A 15,904-nucleotide genomic window follows, 5' to 3' on the forward strand; every position below is an offset into this window, starting at 1 on the left:
TTCTCGGAATTTACCGGCCTGTGGGATATAAATAGCTTGCTGGAGTTCCATAGAGATTGTCGAGAGTTTGGGGTCGATAGAATCGGAGCAGAGAAACGCAGGAGAAGTTGCAGGAATATTCACCTGTTGCTGGTGAAGAAGAGAAGCTGAAGAACATTGGACAGACGAGGACAGTCGCAGAGGCAGTCTTATTCAAACAGCAAAACAGAGGTATTTGTTCAACAATAATAGATCACATATATCATAAGCTTGTTATCTTTTCTCCGTAACAGGTCAACACCCATTGTAAGAGTTGTTTGTAACGCCACTACAGCGTTGCAAACTGTCTGCTTTATTAGTTTTCTCTTGTTTTTCACCTATTTGAGCTATGAGAAACTATTTTGAGCACGTTAATAATATGAGGAGCTAAACCCCAACACTGGGATGACGGAGGAAGCCATATTTCATGCGTATGGTAATTATATTTACTTCTTTCATGACTTTTTGCAAGGATTATTAATTGTTTTATGGTTTTTATTGAATGGTTGTGATTTCAATTGATGGGTTATACTTAGGTTAAGTCTTTTGATATCCCATGCTTTAGATTTACAGTCGTTGCTTTTCAAAAATCTACCTTGGCAAAGAAACAGAGTCAATAATCTATTTGATCTATAATTGTCTAATAAATATATGAATCGCATGAATGAATTTATTGGTGGAATCCTGAGGCCCAGTCTCTCATAACATTGTTATCACCTTTTACAAATTTTCTAAGTTCAATCAAAATTAAGTTTAAAATCAAATATTTATAAGTCTGAGTGAACGACATCTTTCTTACCACTTTACAACAACTTTTAAAACTACATCAGTTTTTGGCGCCGCCGACGCGGACTTGTATTTAGGTTAGGTTTTAGCTTATGAATTTTTTTAGGTTTTGTATATATTTATTTTATTTTTATTATTCGTTGTTCTATTTTACGTCTTTGGTATTTTTGTTTTTGCTGTGCAGGATTGGCTTGAAGCAAAACGTTGAAAGTTGAACTTGCCGTACAAAAAGGAAGGAACTGAAGATTTTATTTTTAGACTTTTATCTTATTGTTAGTAGTTTCTTTATTTCTTTGTAATTTTTGTTTATTTGTTTGTTTATTTTCAGTACTTTATTAATTGTAAAAAAAAAACAAACACGAAAGCACACGTGCACTTCATATTGCATCGTCTGACACCGATTTTAGGAAACCATGTGGTTTAGTACGGTGAACCCTCTGTACGTTATCATCCGAAACACCGCAAACCTCAGCCCAGTACCTGTGACCAGTCTTTGACTGTAGGTATACTTTGTTGTAGGTAACCCAAGCTTACCTAAATTAGTGAACCCCAACATTTGCATGTGCACGATTTTCTTGCTTCACTAGTATTCTTGCTTGTGTATGCAAGGTTGGAAACGGGTAGGATATAGACTTGAGAAAAAACAACCTTTTTAATTTGAGTCCGACTCGTTACACGAATTTAGGTAAGACTTCTATTTTTGCCGAAATGGTTAATGAAAAGGATGAAGATGTCCCACCAACCAAAACTCTTAGGGATCGTTTGAAATTTTCTAAAGTAGTGCGTGTGCCAGGTGTAGTTTTACCAGTTTCTACTGTCCAATTTGATATTAGACCTGAGACCATTGGCGTGCTACGTAAGTATAGGGGGTTATAGAATGAGGACCCATATACCCACATAAGAAACTTTGAAATGGTTTATGACACAATGAACTATCTGAATGTCTCCAAAGATGTGCTTAGGTTACGTTTGTTTCACTTCTCTCTCTATGAGAAAGCCAAAGAGTGGTATCATTTTATTCCTTCTAAAACAATTACCACCTGGGATGGTCTTGTAGAGGCATTTGTTAAGAAATTCTACCCACACTATAAAACTGCTATTGTTCGTCAGTCTATCCAAACCTTTAAGAAGAAATTAGGTGAAAAACTTCATGATTATGTAGAAAGGTTTAGTGAATTGTTATACCAGTATCCACATCACGGCTTTGAAAAAGCCCACATGGCCCAAATTTTATACGAGGGCCTTGATAGTGAAACCCGTATGCAGGTATAAACAATTAGTGATGGAGAATTTACCCATCAAGACCCGGATGAATGTTTTGACGAGTTCATCGAGTTAGATGAGAAAACTAGGCAATGGGATTCAATGAGAGAACCAGAAATACCTAGAAACCCTATCCATAAGGTCGATAGAGTTGATTATGGGTCAGATATTCTGAGGCGTCTAGAGGCCTTAGAATTGAATCAAGGGTCACACCATGCCACATACGAAGAGCAATCCCATGCTCTTTATAACAACTCTAGGTTTGAAAACCATCTGAGACTTGATCCATATTCTGAGACTTATAACCCTGGCTGGAGAGACCATCCTCATTTTTCATGGTCTAAGGGCCAACATCAAGGCCAGTCTAGTAATTATCAGGCTTCCTCGACGTTTGGTATACTAAGAACCATTTAGGGTCAGAAAAGTATCAGAACCTGTCGGATAAGAAAATCATGAGCTTAGAAGAGTCTCTAACCATCTTATCTCATAACACTGCAGTGTTTAAGCAATCGATTGAGAAAGGTTTACAGGAAAACTCTCAAGCTATTTCTGATCTAAAAACCCAGGTTAGTCTAATTGTCGAGTCTTTGCAAGAGACATAAAAAGTTAAGTTCCCTAGTCAACCAATACCTAATCCTAGAGGAATCCATTCGATAACAACCCTTAGGAGCGGTAAAACGGTAGACAATAAGGTATCCATGCCTAATAGTGGACATACTGTTGATCCACCTTTTAGTTCCCAGGAGGAACCACTAGCTGAAGATACTGACAAAATTTCTAGTGATGCCAATGTGATTCCTCCTGATAGGTCTCATTTTGTGCCCAAAGCCCCATATCCACAGTGGTTAGCTCCAACAAAGAGAGAGTCGACTTTCAATGAAATAATGGAAATATTTAAGCAAGTAAACATTAACATCCCTTTACTAGAAGCAGTTAGGCAAATTCCTGCTTATGCCAAATTCCTTAAGGATCTTTGTACACGAAAGCGTAAGCTTAATGTCCATAAGAAATCCTTTTAGCTGGTCAGGTAAGTTCAATCCTTCTGAACCAAACAACCCCTAAGTATAAAGACCCCGGATGCCCCACCATATCTTGTACAATTGGTAATCACATGGTTTATAAGGCATTACTTGACTTAAGAGCTAGTGTTAACTTACTCCCCATATCATGTTTACAACCAGGTAGGTCTTGGTAAGTTGAAACCAACTAAAATGATCCTACAGTTAGCTGATAGGTCTGTGAAAGTACCTCGTGGTGTAATAGAGGATGTTCTGATTGAGGTTGATAAGTTTATTTATCCAGTGGATTTCGTTATTCTAGATACTCAACCTGTTCAGGACCCCACTGCTCAAATACCAGTGATTTTCGGCCATTTTTAGCCACAGCCAATGCCATCATCAACTGTAGGACCGGGCTTATAAACATATCCTTTGGCAATATGACCACTAAACTAAATTTATTTAATGTTACTAGACAACCTTTTGATCAATTAGAGGAAGTGAATATGATTAGCACTTTAGTTCAGGATCTAGTTCAGGATAATTGGGATGACACTTTATTGGATGATTATTTGGATGAATTTGATGAGATTCTCTTAATTCAGTTAGGTGACCAAACTATTGAACTAGAAGAATATCTCGAGTACTTTAAAGACTCTAAGGACCCTAAAATTCAAGCCATAGTGCTAGGTCTTACGGAGAATAATGATGACCCTAAGTTTGGGGGTAATGATCTAGAAGAAGAAGCTCTTGAGTATTTTAAAGACTCTGAGGATCCAGAAATTCAATCAATAGTTAAAAGTTTGTCCGAGAATACTGACTACCCTAAGTTTGGGGGTAGTGATGGTCAAGTATCCCCATTAAAAGTCTCTAACTTGGGACTCGAGCCTAGTGTACCTGAGGTATTACTTGAGTCACTTCCGACTCCACAACCTGATCCTCCTGATATTGTCCAGGAGGAAATCCATCTATTAGAGACCTGTTGTTCGAATGAGTCTATTTGTCAAAACACTCATATGAAGCCCAAGTGGGCGTCACAGATAAACCCAGTTTTTTTGCAAGAAATTTTAGATCAGGTTGTGCTATGTCTGTTCATTTTTCTAATCCGATGCAGTTGTCTTATAATTGTCGCAGTTTTATTTGGTTTTGTTGATCCGCAGTTGTTCCGACTATTGCTATATGATTCGAGGTGATTAATTCTTTCATATGTCTGGCTGAAGACGTTAAACTTAACACTTCTTGGGAGGTAACCCAATATTCATGTGACACGGTAATATCTTTCCTTATCTCTTTTGCTTCAAATGGTAACAGTTTCTCCTTGTTCATGCTTTAAATTTTATCTTTAAAACATTGAGGACAATGTTAGATTTAAGTTTGGGAGTGGGGAAGAAACTTTTTGTTAATTTTTTTTAGTTGCAATAAATAAACTCCAGAGCCTAGAAATTTATGCTTATTAAGGATGACACTAACCAATCTAAGTGGATGGAAGCATCTTGGTTGTAGGAGTTGAGGAACCAATCTGAATAGATGGAAACATCTAAAGAGTCTATTCATAAAAGCACAGAGCTCAGGTATTAGAAATAACATGGTAGTTTCATCATATCTCGTTGAGTCCTTTTCACTTCTGTTTTTACTTTGTTTTCTTTTTAAAATATGTTTCCCTAAGTGATTAGGTAGGGCTCACGAATCAAGTTGTTACCACTTCTAGGGTGAAATAGAGTGATTGAGATACCCAAAAATGAAAGAAAAAATAATGAAAAAAGAAAAAGAAAAAAAGAAAAAAAGAATTATTATATAAAAAAAAGAAATAAAGAAATTGAGACCAGACCATCAGACCAACCGGAATAAATTCAATAAAGTCGACCACTGGTACCCTTGTATATGTCATTTGTGTTGATCTAGAATTAGGATTATCGACCACTGGTTCCCTTGTATATGTCAGTTGTGTTGATATTAGTCAGACCAGTATCTCAGTCCATTAGTATAGGTTCATTTTGGCACTGGCCTTCAGACAGATATGAGAAACACCATTCACCTATTAACATCAAAACCATCTATGTTTTTCTATATCCACCTTTTAATCTATCCATGTGATTTGTTGACTCCGGATATTGATGTCCATAGTGTGACTATCTGAGTAGAGCTCTGTCACTTATATATGAATTTTAATATGATAGAGTGCAAACTCGTGTACAATAATTGGAATTTCTCATCAGGGAACTTCATATTGTAGTCAATAAGTATGCCAGCCAAGGAGATTCTTTAGTGCCTTCCAAGGTTCTGCGTAGATAGCTAGGGTCTGGAGTATAAAGGTTTTGTGGGTACACCTCTTATAAGCCCTCCTGAGACTATAACTCGGCCACTAGGGCCACCTAGGGGTCTAAAAGCTTGTTGCATGCGCTAAATGCAACCGACGATGCCTACGACAGTGAGTTAGGATTTTATTTTCTAGTTTTGATTTTCTCGACGACTAACAAATAATATGTTTGGGGGTATTTGATAGACGCATTTATGTGTCTATTTTGATCTCAATTGTATATATTGTTAGTGCTCGATTTTGTACTTATTATGGTGTTTTATGTCTTTGTAGGTATTTTTGAGAAATAAACGTTTTTGGAGAAATCGGCTCGAAAAGTTGATAAAGGCGCCGGAGGACACCTACTAGTCGGACTCTCAGTTTGGATAAGGGGCACTCAATTACTAAGGGGCCCCACTTTTTATTTACACCCCAGGACACCCCAAGTGTTAAAGGCACCCGTCAGTTGGTTAAGGGGCATCTTCCTCTCCATTTTGAATTTCTGATTTTGGCGGGAAAGTATCTTCTTCACTGACAGATTAGGGTTTGAATTTCGGATGTGATTTGAAGAGACTCAATGGCTGAAATTGGATGGAAGGGATCTGTTAAGCCTAGACAGGGATCATATGAGTGATTTGCTCGATTAGATTTGGCTAGATAATCAAGTTTGGGAATAAACATGCTCTCGGGTTTTTGGTTCGAAACAGGGACGGACTCAGAAATTAGGCTAGGGTAGGGATATTTGTGCATAGAAGTTATGGCGGCCAAAGGCGGTCGAAAATTTTTAGATGATAAAAAAGACAAGTAAGGTGTTGATCTATTTAATTTCTGTGTAGTCTGTACTGCTAAGGAAATCTTTTTAATTCTTTTAAAAACAAATGATTAAATGGACCAACCAAATGAAATCAAGGCTCGAAAAACTTGCCAAATGCCAAGTTCAAGTGACTTTCTATGTTTAAATGACTATATGCTTTGACAACTATAATAGAAAACACGATTTTAATTCAACATGTATCATTTTTACTTGCTACTGGGCTAACTTTCCATATTGATGAGCTATTACCTATGTATCTACTGGGATAACGATCAAAATCTACTGATTGTACGTGCTAAAAAAATATTACCAAATCAAGGGACGGGCTCTTGCTAGGCCCGTCCCTGGTTCGAAACGGGGAAGATTCTGTTAGAGAATTTCGTGATATTTGGCTGGAGTTTTTGTCGCACTTTGATTGGGAACATCATGTTGTATCAAAATAGGGCAGGTGATTGTTTGGATTCGATCAAAAAGGGAGATATTCGTTGATTCCTACAAAACAGGGGAAGACAAAACAGCTTCACATGGTCGAGATTTTCGTGGAGATTTGGACAGTTGGGATTTTTCTTGAGTTATTACATCAAAACAGGGTTGGTAACGATCTTATCAACGTAAAAATAGGGAAGAAAACCGATTTGGAAGTAAACAGAGGTGGTGAGAAAGCCACGGGTGTTTTGGTTGTTTCTTTTGGAAGATACGTGGAATTTAAGATACGATATTCTCATAGGATTGTGTTTACCAAAATTTGAAGAAAATTTACAACTCAGAAGAGATAACAAGGGAAAGATCATGTGGCCTGGTGAGAAAGAAACGGAGGTAATAATCGGAAAGATATTCCCGGAATTTACCGGCCCGTGGGATATAAATAGCTTGCTGGAGTTCCATAGAGATTGTCGAGAGTTTGGGGTCGATAGAATCGAAGCAGAGAAACGCAGGAGAAGTTGCAGTAATATTCACCTGCTGCTGGTGAAGAAGAGAAGCTAAAGAACATTGGACAGACGAGGACAGTCGCAGAGGCAGTCTTATTCAAACAACAAAACAGAAGTATCTGTTCAACAATAATAGATCACATATATCATAAGCTTGACATATTTTCTCTGTAACAGTTCAACACCCGTTGTAAGAGTTGTTTGTAACGCCACTACAGCGTTGCAAACTGTCTGCTTTATTAGTTTTCTCTTGTTTTTCACCTATTTGAGCTATGGACAACTATTTTGAGCACGTTAATAATGTGAGGAGCTAAACCCCAACACTGGGATGACGGAGGAAGTCATATTTCATGTGTGTGGTAATTATATTTAATTCTTTCATGACTTTTTTGCAAGGATTATTAATTGTTTTATGGTTTTTATTGAATGGTTGTGATTTCAATTGATGGGTTATACTTAGGTTAAGTCTTTTGATATCCCATGCTTTAGGTTTACAGTCGTTGCTTTTCAAAAATCTACGTTGGCAAAGAAACAAAGTCAATATTCTATTTGAGCTGTAATTGTCTAGAACAAATATATGAATTGCATGAATGAATTTATTGGTGGAATCCTGAGTCCCAGTCTCTCGTAACATTGTTATCATCTTTTACAAATTTTCTAAGTTCAATCAAAATTAAGTTTAAAATCAAATCTTTGTAAGTCTGAGTGAACGACATCTTTCTTACCACTTTACAACAACTTTTATAACTACATCAGTTTTTGGCGTCGCCGACGCGGACTTGTATTTAGGTTAGGTTTTAGCTTATGAATTTTTTTTTTAGGTTTTGTATATATTTATTTTTTTTTTATTATTTTTTTTTTCTATTTTACGTCTTTGGTATTTTTGTTTTTGTTGTGCAGGATTTGCTTGAAGCAAAACGTCGAAAGTTGAACTTGCCTTACAAAAAGGAAGGAACTGAAGATTTTATTTTTAGACTTTTATCTTATTGTTAGTAGTTTCTTTATTTCTTTGTAATTTTTGTTTATTTGTTTGTTTATTTGTTTGTTTATTTTTAGTACTTTATTAATTGTAAAAAAACAAACACAAACACGAAAGCACACGTGCACTTCATATTGCATCGTCTGACACCGATTTTAGGAAACCATGTGGTTTAGTACGGTGAACCCTCTGGCTGTTATCATCCGAAACACCACAAACCTCAGCCCAGTACCTGTGACCAGTCTTTGACTGTAGGTATACTTTGTTGTAGGTAACCCAAGCTTACCTAAATTAATGAACCTAAATATTTGCATGTGCACGATTTTCTTGCTTCACTAGTATTCTTGCTTGTGTATGCGAGGTTGGAAACGGGTAGGATATAGACTTGAGAAAAACGACCTTTTTAATTTGAGTCCGACTCGTTACACGGATTTAGGTAATACTTCTATTTTTGCCGAAATGGTTAATGAAAAGGATGAAGATGTCCCACCAACCAAAACTCTTAGCGATCGTTTGAACCTGTCCAAAGTAGTGCGTGAGCCAGGTGTAGTTTTACCAGCTTCTACGGTCCAATTTGATATTAGACCTCAGACCATTGGCATGCTACGTAAGTGTAGGGGGTTAGAGAATGAGAACCCGTATACCCACATAAGAGACTTTGAAATGATTTGTGACACAATGAACTATCTGAATGTCTCCAAAGATGTGCTTAGGTTACGTTTGTTTCACTTCTCTCTCTATGACAAAGCCAAAGAGTGGTATCATTTTATTCTTTCTAAAATAATTACCACCTGGGATGGTCTTGTATAGGCATTTGTTAAGAAATTCTACCTACACCATAAGACTGTTGTTGTTCGTCAGTCTATCCAAACCTTTAAGCAGAAATTAGGTGAAAAACTTCATGATTATGTAGAAAGGTTTAGTGAATTGTTATACCAGTGTCCACATCACGGCTTTGAAAAAGCCCACATAGCCCAAATTTTATATGAGGGCCTTGATAGTGAAACCCGTATGCAGGTAGAAACAATTAGTGGTGGAAAATTTACCCATCAAGACCCAGATGAATGTTTTGACGAGTTCATCGAGTTAGCTGAGAAAACTAGGCAATAGGCTTTAATGAGAGAACCAGAAATACCTAGAAAACCTATCCATAGGGTCGATAGAGTTGATTATGGGTCAGATATTCTTAGGCGTCTAGAGGCCTTAGAAATGAATCAAGGGTCACACCATGCCACATACGAAGAGCAAGCCCATGCTCTTTATAGCAACTCTAGGTTTGAAAACCGTCGGAGATTTGATCCATATTCTGAGACTTATAACCTTGGTTGGAGAGATCATCCTAATTTTTCATGGTCTAAGGGCCAACATCAAGGCCAGTCTAGTAATTCTTAGGCTTCCTCGATGTTTGGGTATACTAAGAACCATTTAGGGTCAGAAAAGTATCAGAACCTGTCGGATGAGAAAATTATGAGCTTAGAAGAGTCTCTAACCATCTTATCTCATAACACTGCAGTGTTTAAGCAATCGGTTGAGAAAGGTTTACAGGAAAACTCTCAGACTATTTCCGAGCTAAAAACCCAGGTTAGTCTAATTGTCGAGTCTTTGCAAGAGAGAGAAAAAGTGAAGTTCCCTAGTCAACCAATACCTAATCCTAGAGGAATCCATTCGATAACAACCCTTAGGAGTGGTCAAATGGTAGACAATAAAGTAGCCATGCCTAATAGTGGACATAATGTAGATATACCTTTTAGTCCCAGGAGGAACCACTAGCCGAAGATACTGACAAAATTTCTAGTGATGCCAATGTGATTCCTCCTGATAGGTCTTATTTTGTGCCCAAAGCCCCATATCCACAGTTGTTAGCTCCAACAAAGAGAGAGTCGACTTTCAATGAAATAATGGAAATATTTAAGCAAGTAAACATTAACATCCCTTTACTAAAAGCAGTTAGGCAAATGCCTGCTTATGCCAAATTCCTTAAGGATCTTTGTACATGAAAGTGTAAGCTTAATGTCCATAAGAAAGCCTTTTTAGCTGGTTAGGTAAGTTCAATCCTTCTGAACCAAACAACCCCTAAGTATAAATACCCTGGGTGCCCCACCATATTTTTTACAATTGGTTATCACATGGTTGATAAGGCATTACTTGACTTAGGAGCTAGTGTTAACTTACTCCCATATCATGTTTACAACCAGCTAGGTCTTGGTAAGTTGAAACCGACTAAAATGACCCTACAGTTAACTGATAGGTCTGTCAAAGTACCTCGTGGTGTCATAGGGGATGTTCTGATTGAGGTTGATAAGTTTATTTATCCATTGGATTTCGTTATTCTAGATACTCAACCTGTTCAGGACCCCAGTGCTCAAATACCAGTGATTTTATGGTTTTTATTGAATGGTTGTGATTTCAATTGATGGGTTATACTTAGGTTAAGTCTTTTGATATCCCATGTTTTAGATTTACAGTCGTTGCTTTTCAAAAATCTACCTTGGCAAAGAAACAGAGTCAATAATCTATTTGAGCTATAATTGTCTAGAATAAATATATGAATCGCATGATTGAATTTATTGGTGGAATCCTGAGTCCCAGTCTCTCGTAACATTGTTATCATCTTTTACAAATTTTCTAAGTTCAATCAAAATTAAGTTTAAAATCAAATATTTATAAGTCTGAGTGAACGACATCTTTCTTACCACTTTACAACAACTTCTAAAACTACATCATCTCCCGTCAACGAGGAACTTCGTGACGTTCTATCCATGTATTGGAAGAGTGATCACAAGTGGATAATTGTGCATCTCGACCTTCTGATTGACGTCTTTTTTTGAGAATGTTAATGACATGGCCATCCATTCTTCCCAAGTGCTAGTAGGAGGTCCGCTTAGCTTGAACACTTCGTGGGCTTCTAGCTTTCTCCTGATTCGAGCTAACTCGAGGATGTCTTCGAGTAGCTCCTCCTGACCTCTGCTGGAGAAGGTAATCATGTTGATGTATTTGTCGTCCTGAGGTAGTTCTACCCTTTTCTTGGGGGATACGTCAGTATCAGCTGGTTGTATCTGCACGTACTCCATGAACTTTTCTTCGTCTATGAATCTCTGAATTACGTTCCGTAGATGGTAGCACGTATCAGTCGTATGCCCGTAGTACTGGTGGTATGCACAATACTCCTTGGCCTCCTTCGTTTTGTCTGGTTGCTTTCCCCTAGTATTAGGGTAAGGAAAGCCCGACTTTGCTCCTTCTTTGCTTAGAATGTGGTATTTAGCTTTGTGTAGATCTTATCTACGAACTCGTCTCTTTCTTTTCCTCTGCCTTTTCCGTCTCCGTATTTTGATCTTTTGTCTCGAGAGCTGGTTCTGCAGCCGGTCTCGTTTTGCCTCTTAGGTATCTCCGGAATTGGTTCCAGAGAGTTAGTTCGTTGCGTACATGTTGTTGTTTTTTCTTGTGCCTCGGGGTTGTCCTTCTGGATTTCTTCGAGTCTGATGTAGCGGTCTTGGACAACCCTGAGCTCTCCTTCGGAATCGAGGGCTCTGTTGTGAAGCTCCACGAAGATAACTAAGGTTCTATCAAGTCCATACTTATAACAAGTAATGCTAATTTCTGGATTGACTTTTCCAATTGCTTGGCATGTCTTCTGCCACCTATCCGCGTACTGCAACAATATTTCGCGGGGTCCGATAGCTAAAGCAAACAACCTATCTAACCCAGCCTTTGTTGATTTGTTGTACATGTATGTCTCCAAGAACACCATAGACAATTGCCAAAAGAGTCAAATGAGTTTGCTGGTAAATTGTCATACCAGGCCAATGTTGATCCTGTCAAGCTTGCATGGAAGTACCTACATAGTACTACCTCATCTCTTTCCCAATGGGCAAGGACACGAGTGTAATACCGTAGGTGGGATGCGGGATCTGAGGTACCGTTGTATGCCTGGAATGTAGGTATCGGGCATTTCGGAGGGATGGGTTCCCTCAAAATGCGAAAAGACAATGGAGATGTGGTTGCCTCTTGTAGTACCTCTTCTAGTCTTGCACCTGCGTGGCCAGTTTTTAGGCCTTGTATCTCCTTCCGCATTTTTTCCATTTAACCATGCTCACGTTGTGAGCATCTCTGGAAAATGTCTCGTCGTAGTAGGACTGGGAGGGATTGTATTTTGGATCAGTCTCATATGGATCACGGTGTGTTCTTATGGCTCCCCCTGCTAGGTTAGCCTTTGGTGGGTTGAGATCCACCCTTCGTCTTCCTGAGATAGCTCTGTTTTCACGCCTCTTTAGCGGAGGGTGAGTTTGGGAACCTTCGATCTGCACGTCTAGCATGTCCTTTAGGTTCTGGTTTTCCTGAGACATCACGTGTATTGCATCCTCATGCTCCTTGTTTCGTAGTAGCAAAGCTGCTACTTGTGCTGCTATTTGTTTTTCGTTGTGTATTCCACCACCCTGAGGAGTGTTGTCGGCCGGATCCTCAGAGTTAGCCATTCCTTCTTCTATGACCGGTGTGTCTATATGGATTGGAGTTAGGTTTCCCAACCCTCATCCTGTAGGAACTAAGGTTCTGGGTAACCCTGCGTTGGCCGCAGGTGGCTGCGTGGTATTGGGATGCTCCGGTAATGGCATGTCGTAAAGTGTTTGATCTCCCGATGTTTTCCCCATTCCTTCAGCAGGAATAGGTGGTTTGTTAGCAATCGTCCTTCGTGTTATTTCACTTTGCCCGTCCTCTGCTTCCGTTCGTTGAATTGCTTGAGACGACTTTTGGGATCTTCCTCTTGTGACTACTGGTCGTGAGTTTGTTGGAACATCACTTGGTTTCTGCATACCTTCAGCTTTTGCTATCCTGTAGTCACAGAAAAAACGACAAAAATCTGCTACTTGGGTGCCTTCGCCAAAAGTGGCAATTAATGCTCTGACACAGAAGACGTCTAAGCAGCTTTTTTAGAACAAGGACTGAAATGACGTTTGGAAAGACGGGTATTAAATGTTTATGACACCCTTCGAAGAAACAACCTTAAACGCTAAAAACCAATAAAAAGGGGGTGTCAGATCTTCCCAAAAAAAGGTTATTAAATGCTTTAGAAGATCTTTCTTCCTTAAACTTTTACTGAGATTCCTCTACAGTCTGAGGTACTCAGATCTAAATGATGCTTTGTCGGAAAAGGCAGTTTTAGTACAAAACAAAAGTTTTAGCGTTTTGTGGGTGGTTTTTTGTAAAAAATTTTGTAGATCTGTGAGATTGCTGGTCTTAGAGGTTATGAACTCAAAGAACTTGCGAAAACAACGGACAAACCCATCACTAGAAAGTGAGATTCATCGCTGTTGAACTTAGATCTCTTCGTTTAAAGAAGATGCATTAATAAAATAAATGACGGAATATAAAAACTCAAGCTGGTGAGGAAAACCTTTCTAGCGCCAAACTGTGACTACTCGTTTTCCCATAGTCTACGTAATATGTACAGCTCAGGGAATCAAATACTAAGCAGTAATGATGCCTCTGTTGAACTGATAGTGTTAAGTAATAAAGGGTACTCAAGATCACAATAACAACTAAGAATGCAAAGATAATATAAAAGCTGTTAAGTTATCATGAGACACAAGAGATTACGTGGTTCGACTTTCGTCTGCGTCCACTGGGTAATGAGTGATTGTTTTGTATTAAGTTGTGGTGGTTACAAAGATCTTAAATGCTTCCCAAAGTAATAGAGAGATTTCAAGTTGAGGTAAATACTTAAGTTCTAAACATTAAAGAGGTATAAGCTTAAGACTAGATCTTCTCGCCTAGATATTGAATGCCCCTTATTTGTTGGTGAGGCTTGGTATTTATAACCCCTTCTGCTCCAGGTATATCTTTGCTGCCTATGGGTCCATCGTTTGCTGATATACCCTTCGTACAAATGGTACCTTCGTTCGCCGCGTGCTTTATCCAGTCGAACCCTGCCACCTCAGCTGACCCACGTTCCTTCGGGAACTTCCCAACCTTAGTATAGGTTGTACCTTTGTTCACCGCCAGCTCTTCCAATCGGGTTCTGCCATATCGTCTCTCTCCACGTGCCTTGATTATGCGTGTAGATAAGAGATTTGTGCATTTAATGTTGATTAGATCTGCCATCTACCTTTGTCCCTTCGCCAACTGCCTCCTTATAGACTAGGATTTTACTCTTCTCATCTCAGCCGTCGAGGCATCCTTTATTGGGACGAGATAAAGTAGATCTGCGAAGGTATCCTCTGTCACTTGGATTTCTCTAAATAGTGAGCGCTACACAGTTATCCTATATGCGGCCACTAAGATCGTGACATGTGCTCCGCAGAATATTGGTATTCACAACAATTATGAGTAAACTTAGTACAAAGACGGACATGTATATATTGCCTCATTAAAACCTTGACAAGGAAAACCCAGTGGAAAAAACCTTGATGAAGGAAAAAGATTATTACATGATAGTCCGGTAAAATACATTCTAATTTGATACCCCCCCTGATAAGTACTTCAGTTAAATCTTGGCTTGCAAATCTTCGAGTCGAGAATTCCCAATTTCGATAAACGAATTTCTCGAATCTGGAGATAGCAATGCTTTCGTGAGAAATTTTCCAGTTGATGAAGTCTTTTTCTGTGTTAGTCTTCTAGTGGTAGTGTTCTCGAGTATTCACGCTTCTTTAAATACATTTAGAACTTGCTTCTTGGATTGCTAGCTTCTCGAAGATGATTTGGTGAAGTCGTTGATGGAGTTTCTTCGACAACAGAGCCAAGATGTCGATATATTACTGTAAGTGAGCAAAAAGGTATTTGTATTTATACCTTATGTGGTTCATAAGAACATTCAAATTTTCTAGGAGATTGTTATGTTGATTTGGTCTAACAAAATGACCTAGTCAATGGTGGGAATCCACCAAGTAATCGAAATTGATACAACTCCCTCTTGGATGACCACCATGTTGAATTGATTTTCCTCACTAAAACCTTACCATTAGAACCCAATGGGAAATAAAAATTTGGAAGAAGGAAAAAGAGCGCAAATATCAACATTTTGATAGCAAATTATATGTCAACGAGATGTTGCCTCATTAAAACCTTGTCAGGAAAACCAGATGGGATAAAACCTGAAACGAAGGAAAAAAAAGTACAACTTTTGACGATTTATGAATGTTAACTCAACTATATGAGTATTATTGAAAACAAGCATCATAACTCTAGTCTATATCAGGTAGACAAGTTTTAAGCAAGCATAATATTAAACTGCAGAATTAAGGAAAAAAAATATTATGCTGCTAAAGCGTGGATTTTTGTGTTTTCATAGACTCCTCAAGAGACCTATAAAGTTGATAACATCAACTAATTAATCCGGATTTTTGGTTCGTACCAAATTTCTAAAAACACAGAAAGGATTGTTAAACCTGACATAATCGAGTCATGTGGATGCCTGAATATAATCTGAATCCTACAAGGATTACAAATTTGAATATGTTCCCAACCATATTTCTTGTGTGAATGCAAGATCAGTCCTTCATAGACTACCACGCCAAATGCATTATATTTGAGAATAAAATATTATTGAATCAATCCTAGGTTTTGAGGAAAAATAAATAATGAAACCCTCACATCGTTTTTACAACGATCATATTTCTCATATAACGACGCATTATAAATACACCAACCTGTAATTAATAGGCCTGACATGTTTAAGGTGTTAAGTTTTGGATCCAAAATTGTGTCGATAGAGAAATTAATCCAACCTAATTTGGATTGTATCCCAACCAATCACATTTGTCGATATTCCACTGCAGGGGGTTCACAACCACCATCATTTATTACAGTAGCTATTATAAATGAATATTC

This window comes from Papaver somniferum, chromosome 7, assembly GCF_003573695.1.
Source record: "Papaver somniferum cultivar HN1 chromosome 7, ASM357369v1, whole genome shotgun sequence".
NCBI lineage: Eukaryota > Viridiplantae > Streptophyta > Magnoliopsida > Ranunculales > Papaveraceae > Papaver > Papaver somniferum.